General features: G+C 39.6%; 1 protein-coding gene across 2 annotated transcripts in view; it reads right to left on the bottom strand.

Annotated features, from left to right (window-relative positions):
• The window catches only part of Bckdhb (branched chain keto acid dehydrogenase E1 subunit beta), a 173,852-nt gene that overhangs the window by 39,208 nt on the left and 116,552 nt on the right, over positions 1-18,092 (bottom strand). The gene's annotated exons all lie outside the window — the stretch shown is intronic.

Raw genomic sequence — 18,092 nt, 5'->3', positions numbered from 1 at the left:
ATGGAGCAACCACATTTCTCTATATGACTGTATCCTCTTCCTGGAAGTCCCTCTCCTTGCACACACTCACATGTCCACTTTTTAAAGCATCACTGTGTCACTTACACATGCATGTGAATCAATGCAAAGTGTAGCTGTTAGCCCCACAGATCTAAGGCCTCCAATAAATGCCGTCTCCACACGGCTACGCTACATTTGTTCCCAGCAAAGCTCATACTTTGCCTTAGTCCATAATTTTGTTTCAGCAAAATTCATGTAATATATTTCCTTTAACATTATAACCAGGCAAACTCAAATTGTAATTTGAAGTTAAACAAACATAAAAATACAATTATGGAAAGAGCTGCCTGCTTGCTTCAAGTCTGACCAGCCAATGAGTCTGGGCTGCTTCTAAGGCATTGACACCTAACAAACGCTTGCTGTTTGCCTTCTAGAAAACAATTTAGCATCTCTTCAACAATACAGCTTTTGCTATAAAGACATTATTTCAAATGCCCAACCCGCCAACAAGTCTCAAGGTGACTATGTTAATATAATGATTAGAGAACTCTGTTTGCAAAACAAGACAAAAAAGTGTGCATTAAACTTTTGGCATTCTAAAGAGATCACTTACAAAAATCATAAAACATCTATGATTTGTTTTAAAAATAATATGACATCCTTTTGAAAGGAGGGCCCGCTTATTCATTCCGGCCTCCCGGCTAGCTTAGCCCCAGAATAACCACACAGAAACTGTATTAATTAAATCACTGCTTGGCCCATTAGTTCTAGTTTCTTATTGGCTAATTCTTACATCTTAATTTAACCCATTTCTATTGATCTGCGTATCACCACGTGGCAGTGGCTTACTAGATAAAATTCCCAGTGTCTGTCTCTGATGGATCTGTGGTGTATCTCTGACTCTGCTTTCTTCCTCCCAGAATTCAGTTCTGTCTTCTCTGCCTACCTAAGTTCTGCTCTATCAGGCCAAGGCACTTTCTTTATTAACCAATGAAAGCAACACAAAGACAGAAGAACCTCCTACACCAACATCTTAATCATACAGTGAATGTAAAACATAGTTCAATCCTTGTAAGATTTCCTGAAGCTTTTCATCGTGACCTTCCCACACGGTTCTGAAATGAACCACTGAAGCACCACAACACACTCTAACTTATTTTTCTCTTGTCTTTTTGTTTTAAGACAAGGGCTTGCTATGTAGCACAGGCTGCCCTCGACACTACTCTTCTACTGTCAGCTATGTAGCACAGGCTGCCCTTGACACTACTCCACAAACCTCAGCCTCTCAAGGGATTAATGGTACTGTTACCATACTCCAGTTCACTACCTAATGTTAATAATGTTAAGTATTGTAAGATTAATTGTATTAAAAAAAAACAAAAATATATGTTGTTTCACCTCTCTATTTTTTCTTTTTGAGACAAGGTCTGTGTATGCCAGGCTACCCTAAAACTCTGATCTCCCTGAGTGCTAAAGTGGGGAGATTACAGGCATGCACCACTGCATCAGACTGAGAAGTTTCCCCTTTTGAAGACAGGGTCTCATGGAGCCCAGGCTGGGTCCCAATTCACAATGCAGATAAAGGTTACCTTGAAATCCTTCACCTTCCAAATGAAAGGATTACAGGACAATGGCACCATGCCCAGCTGAGAAATCTCTTTTCTAGATATTGTCTACTTTTGGATACAAAGACATAGTGCCCATTTGAGGGGAAAAAATCTCTTTTACCTATCAGAGGAAAAAAATCATCCATATCTTGAGGGGCATTTAAAATTTAGAAAAACTGGTGTTGATAAAAAATACAAAGCAAAATCTTTTTCAGATACTATTGTGCCCCACCCATCTACAAAGGACCAATGGATTACTTCAACAATGCTTGTGTCAACGCACAGGGACTCTGTGACCATCCTAGCAAGACAGAAGATATTCCAAAGAGACACACTTGTACCCCTCCTTTCTTAGATTGGCTGTCAAAAGTATTGACATAATGGTCCCCTGGATGACCCCAGGAAATCATATGCTGGGAGAAGAAAAAGGCAACCAGTTAGAACAAGAACCTGTTCTCCAGGAAGAGATTTCACACAGCTCAGACAATTTAAAACTACTCCGCAGGACAGACAGGAGTAGAGACAAAGATGCATCAGTGGTAGATTGGACTGCACCTTGACCAGGCAGGACTGCGCAGCTATGCCTAGCTGTGTCCTCCAGTTAAACCCTAATCTCACGTCAAAGCCCTGAAGATGAACTTGGAGGTCACTGGCCTCTGTAGCTCTTCTTCCAGATGCAGTCACAATGAATAAATCCCTTTCTTTGCTTTGCCCTATGTCTTGTCTCTTTAACAAACAGGAACAGCGGTTAGTCAAGCATTCAAAGGTGTCCTCTAGTGTCCAGCCTTTCACTCTAAAAACTCAAGCAACATAATTCCAGATTTCATAATTTACAGGCATTTCACTGTACAACTTACAAGGGTGTGAGAACACTAACATAAAAATATGGGTTTATTTCAGATTAAAAGTGTACAGAAGAAGGGAACAACTTCACTAACACTCAAGGAAGTCACTTCATATGTGTCTATGCTAAGTACAAACTGTGCGCTGTCAAAATTCTATGCGAAACCTAATTCTCAAGGAGATAAACACTGTGACTATGTGATCTTTTTTATTATTTTTTTCTGGTATTTCTTTAGGGGTGTTCAACAAATACAGATTTGGGGGCAGGGCAGTAATTTTTCTTCTTGTCTTGTAAAGTGTAACTGTCTTCTGGCCTCCACTGTTTCTAAAGAAAAGTCAGACATCATACGTCTGTTGTCCCCTGTATGTTCGCTTACCTCTAGCTGCAGGCTAAAGGTGAATTAACTTTCTATAGTTAACTTTGATAAATACTTCATTCAGTATGAACTATATTCATATTATAGTCTTATTCAAAATGTGGGGTCCTGAAAAAGAAAACAATAACACAACATTGTAAGAAACAAAGCCACGTGTCTAGGACATCTTTGTCTTCTCTGAGACATGGGACATTTTTCCATTTTTATTTGCTCTGTAACTTTCTTAAAGTTCTTTCTTCTAGCCTGTATGTAGTTATATTTTAGCCACAGCTATGGGCTGGGAGTTACACACAGACACACACACACACACACACATATTATTCATTTGTTCATAAGCTACTATTTTTTTCCAAATGATTTTGATCTTTCCTGCTGTTTTCTTTCTCTGAGGCTATATGCTACTAAACACGTTTCTATAGAATAATTTCAGCCTTTGGTAAAAGAATTAAATGCAATTAAGAGGAAGTTTGCTGAAAAATAAACACACAAATGGCTAATGATTTTTCCACAAAGCTCTGATTTGCCATGAAAGAACAATGTGGTCTGCCCTTTCAGCAATTATTTTACAAACCCGGCCTCATAAAAAGAGAAAGTAACCACTAATAGGTTCATTTTTTTCCGGCAAGTACTGATTTGTAACATTATTAAAAAGTTAAAGGCATATTAACTCATTGGAATATATTTTTATCTTCAGTCTGTGCGTAATACTAGCTACAGCATACCCAATCTGGGGGGAAAAGTACACTTTAATTTAAACACATAGAAAATACTGATGTTCTGAAACTCTTCGAGATCACTGAGTTCCATTACAATAAACAGTCTATCCAGTGGCTCCCAAGGAGCTGCTGCTAAACGTATGGAGGAGCAGGCTCTCATTTCCAGAAGAATTCACTGCAAATTTCATCTGCATCACACTTAAAAGAAGGGACCACTGAGACCAAATCTAACATTTAAGTTATTGGTCATGTAGCTCAGGTTATTGGGCATTAAGAGACTCAAATGCGATTTACAGAAATTGCTACTTGGCTCTACCTTCATCATCCTGGAACCTTTACTTTAAATGCAATGGCACAATATGGAAGGTGGCACCTTCCATAAAGCAGTTTAAGGGCATCAGGATGCAACCCCACTTGTGTGGATGAGTCCTGGTTTGTGCTGGATATTCTAGCATGAAAAATAAAGCAAAGGGTCATCACTATTCCCTTACCAGTCAGGTCCTCTATGTCCCCAAGCCTGGTAAGCAGATACACAGAAATTTAGGGGCTTCCTGGAAATGGCATTTTCAGGACCTGAATCAAGCACTGAAGGAAGCAGCAGATGCAGGTTCCCTGTGGCCTTCAGCTCATCTCTCTGACACAGGAGCAGGAACTCTGCAGTTACTCGGTGTGCAACTGAGTCTCTCCTTCATCAAACGACCTTAGGATAGACAGCATCTGTGTCTGACACCCCGGTACTTGAAGGCTCATGAAAACCAACACAATGATAAGAAAGCTGCACTTGAAATTCTTGCCTTGCAGATCTCTAGAAGATAAATGTGATGGTCAATTTTCATCATCAATATCCAGGATTAAGAGATGCTTGATCATCATGAAAGCACAGCTTTCTAGTGGGCGTGTATGTGTGTGTGTGTGTACATGCATGTGTGTATAAAATGCATCCGCAATGATGTCTCCAGATGCAATTAGATCATGAGGGTTCTAACACACACACAAAAAAAAAGTGGATTCGGTCCTTAATAGATCATAATATGATGCTAAATTTGGATCTCTTAATAACTAAGAACGCAAGACATAAGACCAACAAGATAAAGAATGGTGGTGAAAGATAGGTGGGGCCTTACAGAAGAATGTAGGCTACTAGCAGTGTTTCCTTGAGGAGTACATCTGGCTTCTCCCTCTGCCCCCCCGCCCCCCCACACACTTTTCCTCTAGTTCTGGCCACCACAATATGAACTCTTCTGTTCTGAAACATCCTTTAACTATGGACTGAACCTTTGCACACACAGGCAGAAGACCTCTTAAGAGGTTTATGTCAGGCATTCTGTTCTAACAACAAGAAAAGTAGTTAATCCATGAAGTACATTAGGGATGACTGTATTTCACTTCTCTCTCTCTCTCTCCCTCCTTCCCTCCCTCCCTCCCTTCCCTCCTCTCTTTCACACACACAAGCACACAAACACACACACACAAAATCATGCTAATAGAAACTCATGAGTGGCTGCTATCTACAAAATTTTAAAATGTTAGAGATGGTGGAAAGACTGATAGCTTCACAATCCTAAGCAACAGACTTCAAAGACAAATTGTCCTTCACCATACATGCCTATCAATGCTTCCCCCAAACCCAAAAGCAGAACAGACACTCCCATCTACCATCCTAACCTACAACATGGAAAGTCAAGAGCCATTATTCTATCAGTGAGCCAAGCCCTGGTTTTCAGGACAGGGTTCTCAATGAGATAACATAAGTGATGATGTAAGTCAGATTATAACACAGTGCTTCCTTGGCAATGGACAAACAACATTTTCCCTAATCTTGAGGAACAAGTGGTAAGAAAAGTCACACCAAATAAACAAGTAAGAACTTAGGAAATTACTTCAAATAGTGCAACCAGCACTTCAAATTGAGGGCTTTTCAGAAAGGACTTTGTACTAAGTGGCAAGTTTTAATTTAGCTTAGTCTTATGACTAAAATTTTTTAAGAATCCCTGTGCAGTATATTTTTCTTCATTTCATATTTCTACAAAGACTTGCATGTTTGCTAAGGCTGACATGGAGAAACTGGCAAGAAAAGCAGAAGTAAAAGATGGGTCTCGAAGGGCAAGAAGGCAGAAAAGCGGGAAGGAAAAGGCAAGAGAAAAGATAGGGTTCTCTGAGCAGCCTACGAGGTGCCCATGTGGCATCTTCCTACAGCAGAATGAAGCTAACACCTGTGCTGCTGTGGCTCCCAAGACTCAATTTAAACACTGGTCAATCTGGATTCTATTTTGTTAAAACTATGTAGGTCTTACTAGAACAAATATTGCATTTAATTTATCAAGTTATTAGCTGCCCACATAATTAAACATTCCATCACATTCGATATTCCATAATATTTTATCAACATATGTGCAGTACTTATTTTAATGTACTTGAACCGCTTTTTGGAACTGCTGAACGAAAGGTGGTTTTAATAAAATATATAGGATTATGTGATGTTAGAGTATTAGTCACGAAATATATTCAAGATGGTCTGCTATGCACACTTACGTAGAAGCCTATGCCCAGAAATGTACATGATTTTAAAAAAACAAGTATAAACTTGAAGGTTGAGTGCAGAGACAGGAGACTGTTAAGAAACGAGATGAACGATGAAGCTACATTTCAGTTTCTTTAACTACTGATTAAAAGTCTTCATATCAAAAGTAAAGAGCATCAGAACTAAGGAGAAAAATGATTTAAGGACAACTGGAAAGTTGAAGCCAGCTCAGCGAAGACCAAGACACCATGGGCCCGTTTTAAAGTATGTATTTTATACCATCCAAACCATCAGCTGGGAATTTAAAATTGATCCAGGAAAGAAATGGAGGGGAGAGAGAAATCTAACCCTATCAAAACACAGGAGTAGCTTTGACTTATCTCAACGAGAGGCCTCATCACAGCTGTGGATGCTTAGGACCTGGATTTGGAAGTGTGAGTCACAGAGAGCATTCTTTAAACAGAAAGATTCTGAGTACCTTTAAAATTAGTCTGAGTTAGCTGGGCAGTGGTGGTGCAGGCCTTTAATCCCAGCACTTGGGAGGCAGAGGCAGGAGGATCTCTGTGAGTTTGAGGCCAGCCTGGTCTGGCAAGTGAGTTCTAGGACAGCCAGGACTACACAGAAAGACCTTTTTGAAAAACAAACAAACAAAAAAATACAATGAGTTATACTTTTAAATTTATTTTATATTTAAAAATATGCATTATTTGTGCACATCATAGCTCACATGTGGAGGGGAGAGAAAAACTCTGTGAAGTCATTCTCTCCTCCTCTAAGCTGGTTATAGGATGGCAGTTGGGTCACCAGGTTTGTGTGGCATGTGCCTTTGCCTACTGAGCCATGTCACTAGCCTTGAATTATACTTTTTATCTAATAACTTTAAGACAATTAGAGATATCTTGTGTACCTTGGGACATGAAACTATTTTAATTAGCTAATATCAGTACCCAATTCCCCTGAAAGGACTTAAGTTGGAAAAGCAGAGCTCTCTAAAATGTATTAAGAAATAAAATCAAGTCTACAGAACTTGAAAAAGAAAAATCATGACAGTCAACGTTTCTCAATCAAATGCAATTTTTCAGACATTTCTACAAATAAAAATATTATTTGGAATATTTGCATTTGTACTGAAAATCAAAAGAATAATAAACCAATTGGTTTATGTTCATAGCCTTCATTTTCGATTATTTGCTGTTTATTGTCTTTTTTGTAGTAAGTACTGATTTAAGTGTTTAAAGGATAGAGGAAATTCATTAGCAGAACTTAATCTCTAATTTAAACTTAACCATATTTCTGAGCACAAACTCCTTCGTGAAAGGAGATGATGGCCCATACAAACATACAGGGACTAACTTAAATAAAAGTACCAAACTGAAATGATCTTCCAACATTGCAAACGTTACTGCCTACCAAGAGGCAAGACAAACTGAGTAAATTCGCTGTTTCCTTGGGAAGCACAGCCAGCCTGCACAAGCAGTAAGCATGCAAGGCTGGCAACCCCTGCCTAGCATAGCTTGGAGAATTTACCATGCTGCTTCATTTTTGCCTAACATGTTGTGCAAGGCAGACAACAGGATTGACCAGATCACATAGCTGCATCCTTTAATGTCTATCATTTACAAAATTTTATGTGAACTTACTGTAGTTTGGAAAAAATAGATTTTTTTATTTTTTTATGTAAATGTAGAATTATTTTATTTTATGTGTTTTGCCTACATATAGGTACGTGCATCACATGCATGCCTAGTGTCCACAGGGGTCAGAAGAGAGCATCCTGGAATTAGAGTTACAGATGGTTGTGAACCATCACGTGGCTGCTCAGAACCAAACCCAAGTCTTTTGTAAGATCAACAAATGATCTTCAGTGCTAATATTTTAAACAAAGTCTTATATTCAACATGTAGAAAATATAAGAAATTATTCCATACCAAATAAGGAAGTAAAATCATGATGGTGAACGCTGGATACCAATGTGACTGGGTTTAGAATCACCTACGAGTTTGTGAGACATACCCAGGGACATCTGAGAGGGCATATGCAGGTTAGCTATGGTGGGAAGACCAATAGTGTGAAGCCCTGTCTAGATGGATGGGGCCCTGGATGATGTAAAATGTGAAAAATGAAAAAAAAATAGCGCAACATCTTTTTCCCTTTCAGCTTTCTGGCCTGCATTACATGGAGGCTCTCGTCTTAATTCCTTCCTTCTGCCGTGATCTCCTGCCCAAGTATGTGGGACTAAGCCAACCAGGAACCAAACCCTCAAAAACAGTGGTTCTCAAATCTGTGGGTCACAACCCCATTTGGGGTCGCATATCAGATATCCTGAACACCAGATATTTACATTACGATTCATAACAGTAGCAAATTTCCAGTTATGAAGTAGCAACAAAGACAATTTTATGCTTGGGGATCACCATAAACAAGAGGAACTAACTGTATTAAAAGGGCTGTACCATTAGGAAGGTGGAGGACCATTGTTCTAAAACCATAAGCCAAGATAACCTTCATTAGTTCTATTGGGCGTTTTGTTCATAATGACAAGGAAACTAACCTATAAAGAAATATTCTAAATCATTTCTAATTTTCTTCAAGGATACAAACGAGATTTTTTTAAGGACGCTAGGTGAAACATATAACTTTGTGGGTATTAAAAGGACTTTATAAAGGTACCAATTTATAAAAGTCACTATAGCTGATGACATAAAGGAACGACCCCCTTCCGATAACTGATTTTCCTAGCCTGTGAAACTCAGTGACAAACACATGAACACAAATGTCTCCCTTAGACTCGCCAGAGAAAGAGAAGGAAAAAAGCTCCTGCAGTTTATCATAAAAAACTGCTGAAAGGGTCACAGAGTAGGCAGGTGAAGCACAGCTGCCCATAATGTCAGAGTCCACTCCCCAGTTTACAAACACAAGGCACAGTGAATTTGCGCTCGATGGAGTGGTGATGTAAATATAAGCCGTTCGCCTGCCATTTTTTCCTAACACAATTTTTAGGTGCGGCATAAGCCATAAAGAACATCACTCACCTTCAAACAAATCTGTCAAGCGTGACGCCGGGGCACAAGCAATTCGTTTGCATCATTTACTGAGTGTCTGCTTAATGCACTCCATGGCTCTGCGCACCAGGTTTGCTGAAGGGAGCGAAGAGGCCCTCTCTTTTAAACTCAGGAAGCTTGACGCCCATAAACTCCACAACATATTATGAAGATCATAAATTAGGATCAAGCTGGTTTCATTCCAAGGATGTACAGATGGTTAACATATCTGAGCTAATCAGAATAATACGCCATATACACAGAACCAAGCCCCTGCGTTACAATATTGTCCCAACTGATGCAGAAAAAAAAAAAAAAAAAACCTTTGACCAAATACATCACGCCTTTAACATAAAAGCTCTAAATATTCTAGAAATAAGAGGAGGATTCCCCAATATAATCAGAGCTATTTATGACAGACCCACAGTCAGCACCATACTGAACACAGGAAAAACGGGAAGTTTTTTGTATTTTTTTAGAAAATTCTCGCACTATTTTCCATGTTTTTCTTTTAGGTTTTACAGTTTTTTGGGGGTCATTTAGAATTTATTGGGGGAATACAAGAGGAAGATGGATCTGAGAGATCCATGAGCTGGCAGGGAAGGGGAGAAGGCAATGATGATGGGAAGTTAGTGAGGTTGCCAGGGAGGATGCACATCAAGAAATGGCCTTCTTTGCTAAGCAAATAGCATCACAGGATTAAGCCTATTTCTAAACCCAGTAATCCTTCCTTTTCCATACAGAATGTTCTAAATCTCCCAGTGGATGCCCAAAATCACAATAGCACCAAGTCACAACGTGCTGTCTGCCTCTATATGGATACCTTTGACAGAGCTTGACTCCTTGCCTGTCTACAGTGACAAGTACAATAACATTTTAATCATACGGTGAAATAATTACAGCAATATCATAAAATCCCAGCATGACTACCACTGAACCCTGAGGGCATTATTATATGAAGCAAGGCTTACTTAAACAGAAGAGAACAGCAGAAACGACAGAGCAGAGGGAGTGATGCCCCTCACCTCTGTCCTCACTGAAACACTAATCTGTATTTGTGTTTAAGTGACCACCCTTTCTGAGGGTATTCTTATCTCAGCAAAGCCACGCCCCATCAATAAACCTAAGGTGCACTTTCTTTTGACCCCCAGACACTCCACCAACCACTACAGTCCTTGCCCAATGCCTTTCTCTTGAGTTGAGTCTCTCTTCCAAATCCATTCTCCTACTCCCTAAAACCCACCTTTCTTACCAATCCTACCTCTAAGTCGTTGGTTTGAAGACCTGCAAATGCCTCAATTAGATTATGGAGATAGTTTTGCTTTTTTTTTTTAAATGAACCTCCCCAACCTACCTTTTCTAACTGAAAAATTAATGTTAGTGCCCTGCTTGAAATCTTTTAATTATATGCCACTGCTTTAAATGATAACAGCGAGCACTATTTTTTACTTCCTACGATTCCTATTTGCCAAGAAGGTTATGAAGTGTACTTTATGCAAATTACATGGGAAACTTGGAATTAGTATGCAGGTGATCAATGTCAGTTCTGTGATTTCTTCCATACAGAGTCTTCATTATTGTTTTTAAGGGCCTCTGGGTTCTAAATCCTACTTGCTAACCCTGACCTCATGCTACAGCCATTCACATTGTCCTCTATCTGTTCTCATTCCCAGACTTGTAGCCCCCTCTACCCAGGTTGGATCCTCCTTCATTTCCAGGGTCATGTTCACCCTCAGGCAACATTAGCTATCACCTATCAATTGCATAGCCAAAGAGTCGACAATCTTACAATGATCTGGTTGACTGTATCACATTGTATTTTATGGTGGGTCACTGTTTATCATCTGTTCCTTTTAATAAATTCAAAGTGTCTAAATGCAAGTACTCCATTTCTCATAGCAAAGACCCATATTAAGGCATTGCCTAAAATATTAAAAACAAAAACAAAATCCTTACAGGAATGAATTATCACTCAAGAAATGGTCGGTGCACCCAGTACATAAGCTAATACATGAACTGGCTTTGTGGGAACCTAGCCTGTTTGGAGGCTCACCTTCCTGGACCTAGATAGAAGTGGGAGGACCTTGGACTTCCCGCAGGGCAGGGAATTTGGACTGCTCTTCAGTATCAAGAGGGAGGAGGAACGGAGTGGGGGGAGGGGGAGAGGAGTAGGGAGTGGGGGGAGGGGGGCAATGTGTGGGAGGAGGGGGAGGGAAATGGGAAAGGGGGAGGAAGCGGAAATTTTAATTAAAAAAGAATAAAATAGCCGGGCGGTGGTGGCGCACGCCTTTAATCCCAGGACTTGGGAGGCAGAGGCAGGCGGATCTCTGTGAGTTCGAGACCAGCCTGGTCTACAAGAGCTAGTTCCAGGACAGGCTCCAAAACCACAGAGAAACCCTGTCTCGAAAAACCAAAAAAAAAAAAAAAAAAAAAAAAAAAAAGAATAAAATAAAAAAAGAAATGGTCAGTGCAACCAATACATGGGGGTCACACAAAGATACAAGAAGCCTAACTGGACCCACTTTAGGCAATGAAGGTTTTTATACAAGTAACTTACTGCTGCGATGCAAGAGAGTCCTTGGAGATTTTCAAGCAGAGGGTGGGCAAATTGATGTTTTAAAAAATAAAGAGTAGAATGTGATAAGGGGTAAAAGAGGTTGGGGACAAAGAAGAAAAAGTCCACAAGAAGCTTTGGGAAGTAAGTATTCACACCGAGAGAAGCTGATTTTCATAAGCTAACAAACACCCCTCCTTTGCTGCTCCCTGTTCTCTCTGTTTCCTGTTCATTCCTTCCACATAAATCCTTTTATTATAGTTTGTATCATCTGAAAAATTAGCCTGGAAAAGGAAATTACGTCTAAAGCTTAACAGTAGGTCAGAGACGAAGGTTCCAAGAACAGCCATGTAAAGGAGAACTGTCTCCCCCCAAAAATAGAGGGAGAGCAGGAAAGGCAGGTGGTGGATACTGAGTAGAGAAGACTCTCTGAGAGGGAGAAATGGGCCAGAGTGCAATAGGGGCTTCATTCCAGATACTTCGGAGCAGACCCATCGCCCACAGTGCGACCCGGGGAGATCCAGACTGGACCACTGGACCGCTCGCTTTCTGTGCTATCTGTGGCCACAGAAGCCGTTCACAAAAAGTACTCAACAGGCTTTGGTGCGAATGCTCTTTACAAAGTCCACTTCAAGTTCCTGTTTCTGCTTCTCTGAGAACGGCCTTCTGGTTGTATCCCCATGTAATGGACAAATTGGTTCACCTCTGAGGGTCTACCCTCATGACCTAATCACATTCTAAATGTCTGACACCCTAATGCAATCACTTTGTGTCTATGACATCTACATAAGAATACTGTGGGAGCTGGGTGATGGTGGCACATGCCTTTAATCCCAACAGAGGCAGAGGGAGGTGGATCTCTGTGAGTCTGAGGCTAACCTGGGCTACAAGAGCTAGTTCCAAGACAGCTAGGGGTTCTCAGTAGACCTCATTGTCTATTATGTTCAGCAAGTCCGGTTTTATCCCATGCTTTTTCAGACCCAGGCCAGCTGGCCTTGGTGAGTTCCTGATAGAACATCTCCATTGTCTCAGTGTGTGGGTGCACCCCTCGCGGTCCTGAGTTCCTTGCTCGTGCTCTGTCTCCTGCTCTTGATTTGGACCTTGAGATTTCAGTCCGGTGCTCCAATGTGGGTCTTTGTCTCTGTCTCCTTTCATCGCCTAAATGTTTTTCTTTGGGTTCACCTTCTTAATTAGCTTCTCTAGGATCACGCATAATAGGCTCAGCGTCCCCTATTCATGGCTAGAAACCAAATATGAGTGAGTACATCCCATGTTCCTCTTTTTGGGTCTGGCTCACCTCACTCAGGATAGTGTTTTCTATTTCCATCCATTTGCCTGCAAAATTCAGGAACTCATTGTTTTTTACTGCTGAGTAATACTCTAATATGTATATATTCCATACTTTCTTCATCCATTCTTCCATTGAAGGGCATCTAGGTTGTTTCCAGGTTCTGGCTATTAAAAACAATGCTGCTATGAACATAGCTGAGAACTCAAGAACAATGGCAATGGGTTTTTGATCCTAATGCACGTACTGGCTTTGTGGGAGCCTAGGCAGTTTGGATGCTCACCTTACTAGACCTGGATGGAGCTGGGTGGTCCTTGGACTTCCCACAGGGCAGGGAACCCGGATTACTCTTAGGGATGATGAGGGAGGGGGACTTGATGGGGGAGGGAAATGGGAGGTGGTGGCAGGGAGAAGGCAGAAATCTTTAATAAATAAATAAAAATAAATAAATAAATAAAGACAGCTAGGGGAAGAAAAACAACAACAACAACAACAAAAAAAAAAAAAAAAAAACACCACTGTGGGAACACAAGCATCAAGTAAAAGCTGGGATTGGCTGCAGTCCACTCTGCCTTGGAGAAGGGAGGCAATGCCTGAGGCTGAGAAAAATTTTCCGCCTCCTCCCCGCCTCCCATTTCCCTCCCCCTCCTCCCACCCCTCTCCCCCTCCCCCCACAACTCTTCTCCTCCCTCTCCAGTCCCAGGAGCAGTCAGGGTTCCCTACCCTGTGGAAAGTCCAAGGTCCTCTCCCCTCCATCCAGGTCTAGGAAGGTGAACATCCAAACTGTCTAGGCTCCCACAAAGCCAGAACATGAAGTAGGATCAAAACCCCGTGCCATTGTCCTTGGCCTCTGGAGGATCAACATAGTAAAAATGGCAATTCTACCAAAGGCAATTTATAGATTCAATGCAATCCCCATCAAGGTCCCATCAAAATTCTTCACAGATCTTGAGAGGACAATAATCAACTTTATATGGAAAAAACAAAAAACCCAGGATAGCCAAAACAATCTTATACAATAAAGGAACTTCTGGAGGTATTACCATCCCTGACTTCAAACTCTATTACAGAGCTTTTAAGGGTTTGTATTTTTACATATAATATATAAAATTTCTATTTTTATTTTTCTGTTCTCCAGCATACTTTTCATTTATATTTAATAAATATATTTAATGTGCATATATATTGAAAAAATATGCATATATTATATATATATAGGGGATGTGGTATGAATACATGTCACACACGTAATTTAAAAAAACAGAAACAAAAACAAAACCTAGCTCACAGTCAAACATTATATGCTGACCCGTGATGTTAGGGCTCCATCTTTTAGCAAAGAAGTACAATTCCCCTGACTGCTTCATTTGTTACTAACATGTTGCTAATAAACACTTTGTTTTAAATTGAAATGACAAAGTTGTAGTAAATGCATCAAATTAGTATCTTGATAACTCTTAATTGATCAATATGATAGCTATATCGACCACAGCGGCAAAAACTCAAAATCATTTAAGATCTGTTCTCTCTTTCATACTGACATGCTTAAATACCGTATTTATATATTTGGTAGTAATGGTTTTACATGGGGAAACATTGCCAAATCAACCTTTATAACATGAAACATAAGGCAAAATTCCTTCTGTGAAAATCTATGAAACTTTCCTTTCACACAATGATTCATGGGGGCTCCATAAAAATCCTCTCAAAAGATCAAAACCCAACCACCTTACAAAGTGTGTGAGAGAGAGAAAGGGAAAGATGTGTGTGTGTGAGAGAGAGAGAGACAGTTCATCTCCTCAGCAAGGAGACCGCACAGAAGGGATAAAACAATGGTGTGGAAAGTTCCCATCCTCTCCAGTTGGACTCTGTTGTGGAGTTATTGCTTCCATGTGTTTAAAAAAGAAAAAAAAAAAAAGGAAGAACGAAACCTTTAAGGAACCACAATCCCTAAAATTATTGGCGCCCTTATTGAGTATTGAATCCAGAGGGAAGATAAAACTATCCTTTATGGTCACACAATTAGATCAGAGTCAAGGATATGTCATTACGGGACCGCGCGGGAAGCTAATAGTAAAGGTTGATTTCCAGGAAGTTTACAGGAATCACACGACGCATACTGCAACGCTGTGAGAGTGCCTCAGACTACGGGGTCTTAACATTTAAATGTGTAAATTACTGTGCTGGGCACCAGATTCACAAATATATAACCTAATTGGGGGGGGGGGGGAATTAAAGGGATGAAGTTAATGGTTTTTTTCAAACAGTAAATAAACTGTTTTTGAGAATCTGTAGTTATACAAAGCTGAGGAACATAAGCACGACATAAAACTCATTTTCTGAAAACAACGAAATCGTGGCTCCATGCCACAATGAAGAGGGTCAATGAATTACCTACAATATATTGTCTTTGCACTTTTTTACGTGCCGGGATTCAAATGTAAGATATCCAGGCTTTGAGGTTTAGCGTGTGTCAAAGGAAAGGCAAGGGCAGAAAAGTTCCCGCACCCCAAAGTGAGAACAGATGCGGATGTAGAATTGGATGGAAGGAGACAGTGATATTCTGAAGGAAGGACCACGAAATCTCTCCCAGAGGGTAACAAGCATACCAGACCTCAGCTTCTGCCTCCTACTTAACTTCCAAATTAAATCCAATATTCTTGAATAAATATTTTCCTTTAATTCTTATCAGCGTTTTTCGTTACATAGACATTTTAGAAGAGACCATTAATAAATGTGTGGATGATTTCTATAGACTCAACATAAGGCCGTCATTTCTCTGAATTTAGCATTATTACACAATAAAATTATTTATAATAATGTCCTATATGAGGAAGAAGAAACAGCTCTAAAGAGATTGAAGATGTGGACTCCAAACATCTTGCCTGATCGAAAAACCATCTGCTATAAATTAAAGTTGTGTAAATAAATTAGGACTATATTTTATATTCATTCTTCTCATATTTTATTTGTATAAGTAACTAATCTTTCCATTGTAATGCCAACAATACCAGGATACTGTTAAAGTGTTCTTCTGTCAGATATTTCATTTTTGTAGCATACGCTGAAGTTTCTAATAATATCAATTATGAAACTTAAGTTATTTTTGTGTGATATGAAATTCTCAGTTTTCTTTTCACTATGGGTAATAAATAAAATACAAATAAAATATGTCCAGATTTCTACGAGTTTTCATATTTTTGCATATTTAAAAACAGTAATCTCACTATTTTATAATTATTCTCTTAAGGCATTGTTTTGTAAGAAATTTTAAAGAATTGGCCATCAGTTTATAAAAAGCTGCCACGTATGTTCCACATGTGATGTAATGCTGTAACTTAAACATTTTATAGAAAACTTAAGATTCTTTGATACAACGAGAGCCGGACGCTTTAGCGCAGAGTGACCAAACCCGGAGCTCATTATTATCTGCAGTCTCAAGCGGCGTCCCCGAACAATAGTGAAAATGCTTTCCTTAGACATTTCCTTCTTCTTCTGCCCAGAAAGTTGACTTTCAATACCATAACCCTATTTCATCCTTCCTAACCTTACAAGGTCCAAACATCAAAAAGAAACGCAGGCGTATGAATCACGCCACGTGTTGAAAGCAGCTTTAACTCACTGCAGTGACTTCATTTAAAACAACCCACAGCACCAGCAACCTGATCCCGGTTTCCCAGGCGGGAGGCTGAAGAGCACACACTCCATTTAGCTGGACGTGTGCGTAAAACAATTGTAAAACCACTCCGAATTCTTTTTACACTTGATCTTAGCCAAAAGCCCGAGAGCAATTTGACTTGTTTTTAAACATTACTCTGAAAAAGGAAAAAGTCCACATCTCTAGCTTCCTTTTTTTTTTAATCTTCATTACCAATAAATAGGTAAAAACAATAAAAGGCAAACACACTCATTAAGACTTATTTAGATTCATTTTCTGTATTCTGTGTTTATGTAAATAAAGCTTGAATTAATACAAAACAAAATTCTAATTACCTAACCATTAAATGTAAATCCCTTATAAATTGATCAATATTACCTAATTCACCTTGTCGTTCACTAGTTAAATGTAAAAATAGACGATTTTATAATTCAAAATTTCTATGTTCCTCTTGGGACTGATGAACTCTCAGAAAAGATTGCATATTTATTCTCTGAGCATTGACTCAAAATTTCTGGGCTAGTTCAAGTTCTTTCCCGTCTTTATAAACCTGTCAGTCAAAGCATTTTAGCGACAAACAAGCATCTGGTGAAAAGGGAACCAATGGAGGTTATTAATTTTCAGGTGCCTGTGAACACCTAAGGTGCTGGGGTCAATCTGTGAGCTCCGGGGTGTGGTATAAGCTGCCTTGTCTTGGGATGTTCGTGCTATGATACAAATATGATTGCACAGTGGGTACTCTCTCTGTCAATTTTCACCACCGTGAATCATCCCACATTTTCCGGACCCAACTGCGACACATTCTTCGTGATTTTGGGGGCTGGCAAGCTTCAATGGCCATGTTTTAAACTCCTAACCTATGTTTCTGAAATGAAGATTTGCTAATGTATTCTTAGGGCTGGAGAGTCATTTTTCCATAAACATGAAACCATATATTATTCAAAATAAGGAGACACCAGATTAGATCATCTTTCTAAGTCCATTCCAGTCTGAAAACTGTATTAGACTCTACAGCCGCCGACCAATAGAGATCACATTTTAAAAGCAAGCTCGGAGGAAGAAATCTTTCCAAAGACACACCAATTCCAAGTTCCCACTACCTTCTAGTAGTTTTCCTTGTACAATTATATGCAAATTACATTTGGTATAAGCCATGAGCTTATTATCCAAGCAGTGGGTTTGTCAGGGTTCCTATCGGTGGCAATCATTCTGTTCCTGGAGGCTTCAGTACACTACAGAGTTATCAGGAGTCAGAAAATCCAGTTTCTTTTGCCAGTTCTGCCTCTGGCTGGAAACAACATCTTGGTATAACAGTGATTATTCCTGCAGCCTTATTTTTAAAAGATTTGGTACATTAAATTACTCAATAATTACTGTATAATGCAAACCGAGTATTCATGACACTTAAATGGTATTAAGTAAACAGGAAAACAAAACATTGACAAAACTCTAATATTCACTTTTTTCAACCTTTCAGTAACTATAGA

The sequence above is a fragment of the Chionomys nivalis genome, chromosome 4, assembly GCF_950005125.1.
Source record: "Chionomys nivalis chromosome 4, mChiNiv1.1, whole genome shotgun sequence".
Taxonomy (NCBI): domain Eukaryota; kingdom Metazoa; phylum Chordata; class Mammalia; order Rodentia; family Cricetidae; genus Chionomys; species Chionomys nivalis.
This window is presented reverse-complemented; position numbering and strand designations above follow the sequence as displayed.